Raw genomic sequence first — 12500 nt, forward strand, 5'->3', positions numbered from 1 at the left:
ACACTCTCTTTTCTCTCTAGTTTCTAATTTTCGAGACAAGAATTATCACACAGAGAAATTTCCACGAAACTATTCTCTCCGTCGTGATACTTGAGCTCCTTCGGCAACGATCCACCAGCCTTTCACACACAATTCTTCTTCATATGAGAGTGAAGAATCACAGAACATATCCTTCCACAAAAATATTCCTGTGAACTTCCTCTCTCTCGGATCGAGCCGCCCTTTCACACAATTTCCAGAGCCAAGCATCACAGTGATATCTTGCTCGCACGTCACTACTCCTTTCTCATCTTTTACTTTCAATCAATTGGGATTGCACACCTCAACACAATTCAGATAGATCCACAATTTTTCGTGTGCACAAATATCCCACAACACATGTTCAGAAACTCGTGACACGAACAGCAAACTCATGTGATCCACAGTATTAAATCTTTGCTTTTGCGTGTCACGTAAAGATTGTAACTTCGACCAGGAGTCTCGGTTCATTCATTTATTTGACAATTCCAACATTGGTGTCGGACCTCGACAAGCACGAATCACACACGCCGTTGGTCATCCATCGGTAAGCACGTACACCGGACCTCCGCAGAAAACTCTACGGAGCGGTATACGCTCGCGCTAAGCATCCATCGTACAGGCACGTAAACCACTCACGCTGGTCACTGACGACGAAGCGCGTATCAAGCACGCTGGGCAAAGTCGACAGAAGCGCGTAATAGTGGCATGCCGAAACATATCGAGATAGCGCGTTAAGCGTCGTGCTGGGCATAGCGAGCTGGCGCGGAATGTGCGCGCTGCACATATCGAAAATCTGACACCTCTTGATATTTAGGCTTTCCATTCTCACGTAAGCCCGGCGCCCGCCTTAAAGACGGAACGTTTCGTTCAGTTTAAATAAACTCATTCGCTCGGACAAAGAGTTGATGCTCAGTAAGTACGAGTATACACGCTAGTGCATACAAGTCACCAACGTCCAAAGGACGATTACCACATAAGGGCCATTCGGTCTTAGACACCGACCCGTGGTCATGCTGTGTAGAGAAAGATCCGGAACGTAAACCGTTCGAAGACACTCGAGATACAAGATCCCGAGGAGCGGTGGACTGCTTCTCGACCGAGATCGTAGAATAGCCACGCGCCCAGCGATGCCTCGACGGTACGCCCGGACCGACGCTTCTCTTATAGATACCGAGTGGCCGGCCGAGAGGCCGGCGACGGCCGACCGTAGCCGCGCGGCCTTACGGTGGGAACTCGCCGCGCGTGCAGCACTCCCGGCCGGTACGCTGCCACTTAGACTCGGCAGATGAACACGTACACATACGAGGTCGTCTAAAACTAACTTAATACTAAACTGCGGACATTATACTGCTATAATCACAAACTTTCAACATGTTTCAACCACATATTTTAAGACTATATACATACAAATATAGCAATATTGAAAATATTCTAAGTCCCCGTTCGTGTCGCTCCGGAACCGAATGTCGACGGAACGAAATGACAACGGTAGATCCTTATTCCTGGTGCTCGTGGCTCTCTAAAACCATACACTTGTTCTCCTCTGTCTCTTACCTGTGTCGAGATAATCGAGAATCATGGAGCGTTCGTGTCGCTCCGGAACCGAAAGTCGTCGGATCGAAACGAGAACGTTAGATCCATATTCCTGATCGTTGAGGCACTCTAAAACTATTAGGCTGTTTTGCTCTCTGATGCCCGTGGACCGAGAGAACGTAGAATAACGGAGCGATCGTGTCGCTCCGGAGCCCGAGCGAAAAAATTCTAAGTCCCCGTTCGTGTCGCTCCGGAGCCCGAGCGAAAAAATTCTAAGTCCCCGTTCGTGTCGCTCCGGAACCGAATGTCGACGGAACGAAATGACAACGGTAGATCCTTATTCCTGGTGCTCGTGGCTCTCTAAAACCATACACTTGTTCTCCTCTGTCTCTTACCTGTGTCGAGATAATCGAGAATCATGGAGCGTTCGTGTCGCTCCGGAACCGAAAGTCGTCGGATCGAAACGAGAACGTTAGATCCATATTCCTGATCGTTGAGGCACTCTAAAACTATTAGGCTGTTTTGCTCTCTGATGCCCGTGGACCGAGAGAACGTAGAATAACGGAGCGATCGTGTCGCTCCGGAGCCCGAGCGAAAAAATTCTAAGTCCCCGTTCGTGTCGCTCCGGAGCCCGAGCGAAAAAATTCTAAGTCCCCGTTCGTGTCGCTCCGGAACCGAATGTCGACGGAACGAAATGACAACGGTAGATCCTTATTCCTGGTGCTCGTGGCTCTCTAAAACCATACACTTGTTCTCCTCTGTCTCTTACCTGTGTCGAGATAATCGAGAATCATGGAGCGTTCGTGTCGCTCCGGAACCGAAAGTCGTCGGATCGAAACGAGAACGTTAGATCCATATTCCTGATCGTTGAGGCACTCTAAAACTATTAGGCTGTTTTGCTCTCTGATGCCCGTGGACCGAGAGAACGTAGAATAACGGAGCGATCGTGTCGCTCCGGAGCCCGAGCGAAAAAATTCTAAGTCCCCGTTCGTGTCGCTCCGGAGCCCGAGCGAAAAAATTCTAAGTCCCCGTTCGTGTCGCTCCGGAACCGAATGTCGACGGAACGAAATGACAACGGTAGATCCTTATTCCTGGTGCTCGTGGCTCTCTAAAACCATACACTTGTTCTCCTCTGTCTCTTACCTGTGTCGAGATAATCGAGAATCATGGAGCGTTCGTGTCGCTCCGGAACCGAAAGTCGTCGGATCGAAACGAGAACGTTAGATCCATATTCCTGATCGTTGAGGCACTCTAAAACTATTAGGCTGTTTTGCTCTCTGATGCCCGTGGACCGAGAGAACGTAGAATAACGGAGCGATCGTGTCGCTCCGGAGCCCGAGCGAAAAAATTCTAAGTCCCCGTTCGTGTCGCTCCGGAGCCCGAGCGAAAAAATTCTAAGTCCCCGTTCGTGTCGCTCCGGAACCGAATGTCGACGGAACGAAATGACAACGGTAGATCCTTATTCCTGGTGCTCGTGGCTCTCTAAAACCATACACTTGTTCTCCTCTGTCTCTTACCTGTGTCGAGATAATCGAGAATCATGGAGCGTTCGTGTCGCTCCGGAACCGAAAGTCGTCGGATCGAAACGAGAACGTTAGATCCATATTCCTGATCGTTGAGGCACTCTAAAACTATTAGGCTGTTTTGCTCTCTGATGCCCGTGGACCGAGAGAACGTAGAATAACGGAGCGATCGTGTCGCTCCGGAGCCCGAGCGAAAAAATTCTAAGTCCCCGTTCGTGTCGCTCCGGAGCCCGAGCGAAAAAATTCTAAGTCCCCGTTCGTGTCGCTCCGGAACCGAATGTCGACGGAACGAAATGACAACGGTAGATCCTTATTCCTGGTGCTCGTGGCTCTCTAAAACCATACACTTGTTCTCCTCTGTCTCTTACCTGTGTCGAGATAATCGAGAATCATGGAGCGTTCGTGTCGCTCCGGAACCGAAAGTCGTCGGATCGAAACGAGAACGTTAGATCCATATTCCTGATCGTTGAGGCACTCTAAAACTATTAGGCTGTTTTGCTCTCTGATGCCCGTGGACCGAGAGAACGTAGAATAACGGAGCGATCGTGTCGCTCCGGAGCCCGAGCGAAAAAATTCTAAGTCCCCGTTCGTGTCGCTCCGGAGCCCGAGCGAAAAAATTCTAAGTCCCCGTTCGTGTCGCTCCGGAACCGAATGTCGACGGAACGAAATGACAACGGTAGATCCTTATTCCTGGTGCTCGTGGCTCTCTAAAACCATACACTTGTTCTCCTCTGTCTCTTACCTGTGTCGAGATAATCGAGAATCATGGAGCGTTCGTGTCGCTCCGGAACCGAAAGTCGTCGGATCGAAACGAGAACGTTAGATCCATATTCCTGATCGTTGAGGCACTCTAAAACTATTAGGCTGTTTTGCTCTCTGATGCCCGTGGACCGAGAGAACGTAGAATAACGGAGCGATCGTGTCGCTCCGGAGCCCGAGCGAAAAAATTCTAAGTCCCCGTTCGTGTCGCTCCGGAGCCCGAGCGAAAAAATTCTAAGTCCCCGTTCGTGTCGCTCCGGAACCGAATGTCGACGGAACGAAATGACAACGGTAGATCCTTATTCCTGGTGCTCGTGGCTCTCTAAAACCATACACTTGTTCTCCTCTGTCTCTTACCTGTGTCGAGATAATCGAGAATCATGGAGCGTTCGTGTCGCTCCGGAACCGAAAGTCGTCGGATCGAAACGAGAACGTTAGATCCATATTCCTGATCGTTGAGGCACTCTAAAACTATTAGGCTGTTTTGCTCTCTGATGCCCGTGGACCGAGAGAACGTAGAATAACGGAGCGATCGTGTCGCTCCGGAGCCCGAGCGAAAAAATTCTAAGTCCCCGTTCGTGTCGCTCCGGAGCCCGAGCGAAAAAATTCTAAGTCCCCGTTCGTGTCGCTCCGGAACCGAATGTCGACGGAACGAAATGACAACGGTAGATCCTTATTCCTGGTGCTCGTGGCTCTCTAAAACCATACACTTGTTCTCCTCTGTCTCTTACCTGTGTCGAGATAATCGAGAATCATGGAGCGTTCGTGTCGCTCCGGAACCGAAAGTCGTCGGATCGAAACGAGAACGTTAGATCCATATTCCTGATCGTTGAGGCACTCTAAAACTATTAGGCTGTTTTGCTCTCTGATGCCCGTGGACCGAGAGAACGTAGAATAACGGAGCGATCGTGTCGCTCCGGAGCCCGAGCGAAAAAATTCTAAGTCCCCGTTCGTGTCGCTCCGGAGCCCGAGCGAAAAAATTCTAAGTCCCCGTTCGTGTCGCTCCGGAACCGAATGTCGACGGAACGAAATGACAACGGTAGATCCTTATTCCTGGTGCTCGTGGCTCTCTAAAACCATACACTTGTTCTCCTCTGTCTCTTACCTGTGTCGAGATAATCGAGAATCATGGAGCGTTCGTGTCGCTCCGGAACCGAAAGTCGTCGGATCGAAACGAGAACGTTAGATCCATATTCCTGATCGTTGAGGCACTCTAAAACTATTAGGCTGTTTTGCTCTCTGATGCCCGTGGACCGAGAGAACGTAGAATAACGGAGCGATCGTGTCGCTCCGGAGCCCGAGCGAAAAAATTCTAAGTCCCCGTTCGTGTCGCTCCGGAGCCCGAGCGAAAAAATTCTAAGTCCCCGTTCGTGTCGCTCCGGAACCGAATGTCGACGGAACGAAATGACAACGGTAGATCCTTATTCCTGGTGCTCGTGGCTCTCTAAAACCATACACTTGTTCTCCTCTGTCTCTTACCTGTGTCGAGATAATCGAGAATCATGGAGCGTTCGTGTCGCTCCGGAACCGAAAGTCGTCGGATCGAAACGAGAACGTTAGATCCATATTCCTGATCGTTGAGGCACTCTAAAACTATTAGGCTGTTTTGCTCTCTGATGCCCGTGGACCGAGAGAACGTAGAATAACGGAGCGATCGTGTCGCTCCGGAGCCCGAGCGAAAAAATTCTAAGTCCCCGTTCGTGTCGCTCCGGAGCCCGAGCGAAAAAATTCTAAGTCCCCGTTCGTGTCGCTCCGGAACCGAATGTCGACGGAACGAAATGACAACGGTAGATCCTTATTCCTGGTGCTCGTGGCTCTCTAAAACCATACACTTGTTCTCCTCTGTCTCTTACCTGTGTCGAGATAATCGAGAATCATGGAGCGTTCGTGTCGCTCCGGAACCGAAAGTCGTCGGATCGAAACGAGAACGTTAGATCCATATTCCTGATCGTTGAGGCACTCTAAAACTATTAGGCTGTTTTGCTCTCTGATGCCCGTGGACCGAGAGAACGTAGAATAACGGAGCGATCGTGTCGCTCCGGAGCCCGAGCGAAAAAATTCTAAGTCCCCGTTCGTGTCGCTCCGGAGCCCGAGCGAAAAAATTCTAAGTCCCCGTTCGTGTCGCTCCGGAACCGAATGTCGACGGAACGAAATGACAACGGTAGATCCTTATTCCTGGTGCTCGTGGCTCTCTAAAACCATACACTTGTTCTCCTCTGTCTCTTACCTGTGTCGAGATAATCGAGAATCATGGAGCGTTCGTGTCGCTCCGGAACCGAAAGTCGTCGGATCGAAACGAGAACGTTAGATCCATATTCCTGATCGTTGAGGCACTCTAAAACTATTAGGCTGTTTTGCTCTCTGATGCCCGTGGACCGAGAGAACGTAGAATAACGGAGCGATCGTGTCGCTCCGGAGCCCGAGCGAAAAAATTCTAAGTCCCCGTTCGTGTCGCTCCGGAGCCCGAGCGAAAAAATTCTAAGTCCCCGTTCGTGTCGTCTCCGGAACCGAATGTCGACGGAACGAAATGACAACGGTAGATCCTTATTCCTGGTGCTCGTGGCTCTCTAAAACCATACACTTGTTCTCCTCTGTCTCTTACCTGTGTCGAGATAATCGAGAATCATGGAGCGTTCGTGTCGCTCCGGAACCGAAAGTCGTCGGATCGAAACGAGAACGTTAGATCCATATTCCTGATCGTTGAGGCACTCTAAAACTATTAGGCTGTTTTGCTCTCTGATGCCCGTGGACCGAGAGAACGTAGAATAACGGAGCGATCGTGTCGCTCCGGAGCCCGAGCGAAAAAATTCTAAGTCCCCGTTCGTGTCGACTCCGGAGCCCGAGCGAAAAAATTCTAAGTCCCCGTTCGTGTCGCTCCGGAACCGAATGTCGACGGAACGAAATGACAACGGTAGATCCTTATTCCTGGTGCTCGTGGCTCTCTAAAACCATACACTTGTTCTCCTCTGTCTCTTACCTGTGTCGAGATAATCGAGAATCATGGAGCGTTCGTGTCGCTCCGGAACCGAAAGTCGTCGGATCGAAACGAGAACGTTAGATCCATATTCCTGATCGTTGAGGCACTCTAAAACTATTAGGCTGTTTTGCTCTCTGATGCCCGTGGACCGAGAGAACGTAGAATAACGGAGCGATCGTGTCGCTCCGGAGCCCGAGCGAAAAAATTCTAAGTCCCCGTTCGTGTCGCTCCGGAGCCCGAGCGAAAAAATTCTAAGTCCCCGTTCGTGTCGCTCCGGAACCGAATGTCGACGGAACGAAATGACAACGGTAGATCCTTATTCCTGGTGCTCGTGGCTCTCTAAAACCATACACTTGTTCTCCTCTGTCTCTTACCTGTGTCGAGATAATCGAGAATCATGGAGCGTTCGTGTCGCTCCGGAACCGAAAGTCGTCGGATCGAAACGAGAACGTTAGATCCATATTCCTGATCGTTGAGGCACTCTAAAACTATTAGGCTGTTTTGCTCTCTGATGCCCGTGGACCGAGAGAACGTAGAATAACGGAGCGATCGTGTCGCTCCGGAGCCCGAGCGAAAAAATTCTAAGTCCCCGTTCGTGTCGCTCCGGAGCCCGAGCGAAAAAATTCTAAGTCCCCGTTCGTGTCGCTCCGGAACCGAATGTCGACGGATCGAAATGACAACGGTAGATCCTTATTCCTGGTGCTCGTGGCTCTCTAAAACCATACACTTGTTCTCCTCTGTCTCTTACCTGTGTCGAGATAATCGAGAATCATGGAGCGTTCGTGTCGCTCCGGAACCGAAAGTCGTCGGATCGAAACGAGAACGTTAGATCCATATTCCTGATCGTTGAGGCACTCTAAAACTATTAGGCTGTTTTGCTCTCTGATGCCCGTGGACCGAGAGAACGTAGAATAACGGAGCGATCGTGTCGCTCCGGAGCCCGAGCGAAAAAATTCTAAGTCCCCGTTCGTGTCGCTCCGGAACCGAATGTCGACGGAACGAAATGACAACGGTAGATCCTTATTCCTGGTGCTCGTGGCTCTCTAAAACCATACACTTGTTCTCCTCTGTCTCTTACCTGTGTCGAGATAATCGAGAATCATGGAGCGTTCGTGTCGCTCCGGAACCGAAAGTCGTCGGATCGAAACGAGAACGTTAGATCCATATTCCTGATCGTTGAGGCACTCTAAAACTATTAGGCTGTTTTGCTCTCTGATGCCCGTGGACCGAGAGAACGTAGAATAACGGAGCGATCGTGTCGCTCCGGAGCCCGAGCGAAAAAATTCTAAGTCCCCGTTCGTGTCGCTCCGGAGCCCGAGCGAAAAAATTCTAAGTCCCCGTTCGTGTCGCTCCGGAACCGAATGTCGACGGAACGAAATGACAACGGTAGATCCTTATTCCTGGTGCTCGTGGCTCTCTAAAACCATACACTTGTTCTCCTCTGTCTCTTACCTGTGTCGAGATAATCGAGAATCATGGAGCGTTCGTGTCGCTCCGGAACCGAAAGTCGTCGGATCGAAACGAGAACGTTAGATCCATATTCCTGATCGTTGAGGCACTCTAAAACTATTAGGCTGTTTTGCTCTCTGATGCCCGTGGACCGAGAGAACGTAGAATAACGGAGCGATCGTGTCGCTCCGGAGCCCGAGCGAAAAAATTCTAAGTCCCCGTTCGTGTCGCTCCGGAGCCCGAGCGAAAAAATTCTAAGTCCCCGTTCGTGTCGCTCCGGAACCGAATGTCGACGGAACGAAATGACAACGGTAGATCCTTATTCCTGGTGCTCGTGGCTCTCTAAAACCATACACTTGTTCTCCTCTGTCTCTTACCTGTGTCGAGATAATCGAGAATCATGGAGCGTTCGTGTCGCTCCGGAACCGAAAGTCGTCGGATCGAAACGAGAACGTTAGATCCATATTCCTGATCGTTGAGGCACTCTAAAACTATTAGGCTGTTTTGCTCTCTGATGCCCGTGGACCGAGAGAACGTAGAATAACGGAGCGATCGTGTCGCTCCGGAGCCCGAGCGAAAAAATTCTAAGTCCCCGTTCGTGTCGCTCCGGAGCCCGAGCGAAAAAATTCTAAGTCCCCGTTCGTGTCGCTCCGGAACCGAATGTCGACGGAACGAAATGACAACGGTAGATCCTTATTCCTGGTGCTCGTGGCTCTCTAAAACCATACACTTGTTCTCCTCTGTCTCTTACCTGTGTCGAGATAATCGAGAATCATGGAGCGTTCGTGTCGCTCCGGAACCGAAAGTCGTCGGATCGAAACGAGAACGTTAGATCCATATTCCTGATCGTTGAGGCACTCTAAAACTATTAGGCTGTTTTGCTCTCTGATGCCCGTGGACCGAGAGAACGTAGAATAACGGAGCGATCGTGTCGCTCCGGAGCCCGAGCGAAAAAATTCTAAGTCCCCGTTCGTGTCGCTCCGGAGCCCGAGCGAAAAAATTCTAAGTCCCCGTTCGTGTCGCTCCGGAACCGAATGTCGACGGAACGAAATGACAACGGTAGATCCTTATTCCTGGTGCTCGTGGCTCTCTAAAACCATACACTTGTTCTCCTCTGTCTCTTACCTGTGTCGAGATAATCGAGAATCATGGAGCGTTCGTGTCGCTCCGGAACCGAAAGTCGTCGGATCGAAACGAGAACGTTAGATCCATATTCCTGATCGTTGAGGCACTCTAAAACTATTAGGCTGTTTTGCTCTCTGATGCCCGTGGACCGAGAGAACGTAGAATAACGGAGCGATCGTGTCGCTCCGGAGCCCGAGCGAAAAAATTCTAAGTCCCCGTTCGTGTCGCTCCGGAGCCCGAGCGAAAAAATTCTAAGTCCCCGTTCGTGTCGCTCCGGAACCGAATGTCGACGGAACGAAATGACAACGGTAGATCCTTATTCCTGGTGCTCGTGGCTCTCTAAAACCATACACTTGTTCTCCTCTGTCTCTTACCTGTGTCGAGATAATCGAGAATCATGGAGCGTTCGTGTCGCTCCGGAACCGAAAGTCGTCGGATCGAAACGAGAACGTTAGATCCATATTCCTGATCGTTGAGGCACTCTAAAACTATTAGGCTGTTTTGCTCTCTGATGCCCGTGGACCGAGAGAACGTAGAATAACGGAGCGATCGTGTCGCTCCGGAGCCCGAGCGAAAAAATTCTAAGTCCCCGTTCGTGTCGCTCCGGAGCCCGAGCGAAAAAATTCTAAGTCCCCGTTCGTGTCGCTCCGGAACCGAATGTCGACGGAACGAAATGACAACGGTAGATCCTTATTCCTGGTGCTCGTGGCTCTCTAAAACCATACACTTGTTCTCCTCTGTCTCTTACCTGTGTCGAGATAATCGAGAATCATGGAGCGTTCGTGTCGCTCCGGAACCGAAAGTCGTCGGATCGAAACGAGAACGTTAGATCCATATTCCTGATCGTTGAGGCACTCTAAAACTATTAGGCTGTTTTGCTCTCTGATGCCCGTGGACCGAGAGAACGTAGAATAACGGAGCGATCGTGTCGCTCCGGAGCCCGAGCGAAAAAATTCTAAGTCCCCGTTCGTGTCGCTCCGGAGCCCGAGCGAAAAAATTCTAAGTCCCCGTTCGTGTCGCTCCGGAACCGAATGTCGACGGAACGAAATGACAACGGTAGATCCTTATTCCTGGTGCTCGTGGCTCTCTAAAACCATACACTTGTTCTCCTCTGTCTCTTACCTGTGTCGAGATAATCGAGAATCATGGAGCGTTCGTGTCGCTCCGGAACCGAAAGTCGTCGGATCGAAACGAGAACGTTAGATCCATATTCCTGATCGTTGAGGCACTCTAAAACTATTAGGCTGTTTTGCTCTCTGATGCCCGTGGACCGAGAGAACGTAGAATAACGGAGCGATCGTGTCGCTCCGGAGCCCGAGCGAAAAAATTCTAAGTCCCCGTTCGTGTCGCTCCGGAGCCCGAGCGAAAAAATTCTAAGTCCCCGTTCGTGTCGCTCCGGAACCGAATGTCGACGGAACGAAATGACAACGGTAGATCCTTATTCCTGGTGCTCGTGGCTCTCTAAAACCATACACTTGTTCTCCTCTGTCTCTTACCTGTGTCGAGATAATCGAGAATCATGGAGCGTTCGTGTCGCTCCGGAACCGAAAGTCGTCGGATCGAAACGAGAACGTTAGATCCATATTCCTGATCGTTGAGGCACTCTAAAACTATTAGGCTGTTTTGCTCTCTGATGCCCGTGGACCGAGAGAACGTAGAATAACGGAGCGATCGTGTCGCTCCGGAGCCCGAGCGAAAAAATTCTAAGTCCCCGTTCGTGTCGCTCCGGAGCCCGAGCGAAAAAATTCTAAGTCCCCGTTCGTGTCGCTCCGGAACCGAATGTCGACGGAACGAAATGACAACGGTAGATCCTTATTCCTGGTGCTCGTGGCTCTCTAAAACCATACACTTGTTCTCCTCTGTCTCTTACCTGTGTCGAGATAATCGAGAATCATGGAGCGTTCGTGTCGCTCCGGAACCGAAAGTCGTCGGATCGAAACGAGAACGTTAGATCCATATTCCTGATCGTTGAGGCACTCTAAAACTATTAGGCTGTTTTGCTCTCTGATGCCCGTGGACCGAGAGAACGTAGAATAACGGAGCGATCGTGTCGCTCCGGAGCCCGAGCGAAAAAATTCTAAGTCCCCGTTCGTGTCGCTCCGGAGCCCGAGCGAAAAAATTCTAAGTCCCCGTTCGTGTCGCTCCGGAACCGAATGTCGACGGAACGAAATGACAACGGTAGATCCTTATTCCTGGTGCTCGTGGCTCTCTAAAACCATACACTTGTTCTCCTCTGTCTCTTACCTGTGTCGAGATAATCGAGAATCATGGAGCGTTCGTGTCGCTCCGGAACCGAAAGTCGTCGGATCGAAACGAGAACGTTAGATCCATATTCCTGATCGTTGAGGCACTCTAAAACTATTAGGCTGTTTTGCTCTCTGATGCCCGTGGACCGAGAGAACGTAGAATAACGGAGCGATCGTGTCGCTCCGGAGCCCGAGCGAAAAAATTCTAAGTCCCCGTTCGTGTCGCTCCGGAGCCCGAGCGAAAAAATTCTAAGTCCCCGTTCGTGTCGCTCCGGAACCGAATGTCGACGGAACGAAATGACAACGGTAGATCCTTATTCCTGGTGCTCGTGGCTCTCTAAAACCATACACTTGTTCTCCTCTGTCTCTTACCTGTGTCGAGATAATCGAGAATCATGGAGCGTTCGTGTCGCTCCGGAACCGAAAGTCGTCGGATCGAAACGAGAACGTTAGATCCATATTCCTGATCGTTGAGGCACTCTAAAACTATTAGGCTGTTTTGCTCTCTGATGCCCGTGGACCGAGAGAACGTAGAATAACGGAGCGATCGTGTCGCTCCGGAGCCCGAGCGAAAAAATTCTAAGTCCCCGTTCGTGTCGCTCCGGAGCCCGAGCGAAAAAATTCTAAGTCCCCGTTCGTGTCGCTCCGGAACCGAATGTCGACGGAACGAAATGACAACGGTAGATCCTTATTCCTGGTGCTCGTGGCTCTCTAAAACCATACACTTGTTCTCCTCTGTCTCTTACCTGTGTCGAGATAATCGAGAATCATGGAGCGTTCGTGTCGCTCCGGAACCGAAAGTCGTCGGATCGAAACGAGAACGTTAGATCCATATTCCTGATCGTTGAGGCACTCTAAAACTATTAG

This window comes from Calliopsis andreniformis, unplaced genomic scaffold (assembly GCF_051401765.1).
Source record: "Calliopsis andreniformis isolate RMS-2024a unplaced genomic scaffold, iyCalAndr_principal scaffold0475, whole genome shotgun sequence".
NCBI classification, from domain to species: domain Eukaryota; kingdom Metazoa; phylum Arthropoda; class Insecta; order Hymenoptera; family Andrenidae; genus Calliopsis; species Calliopsis andreniformis.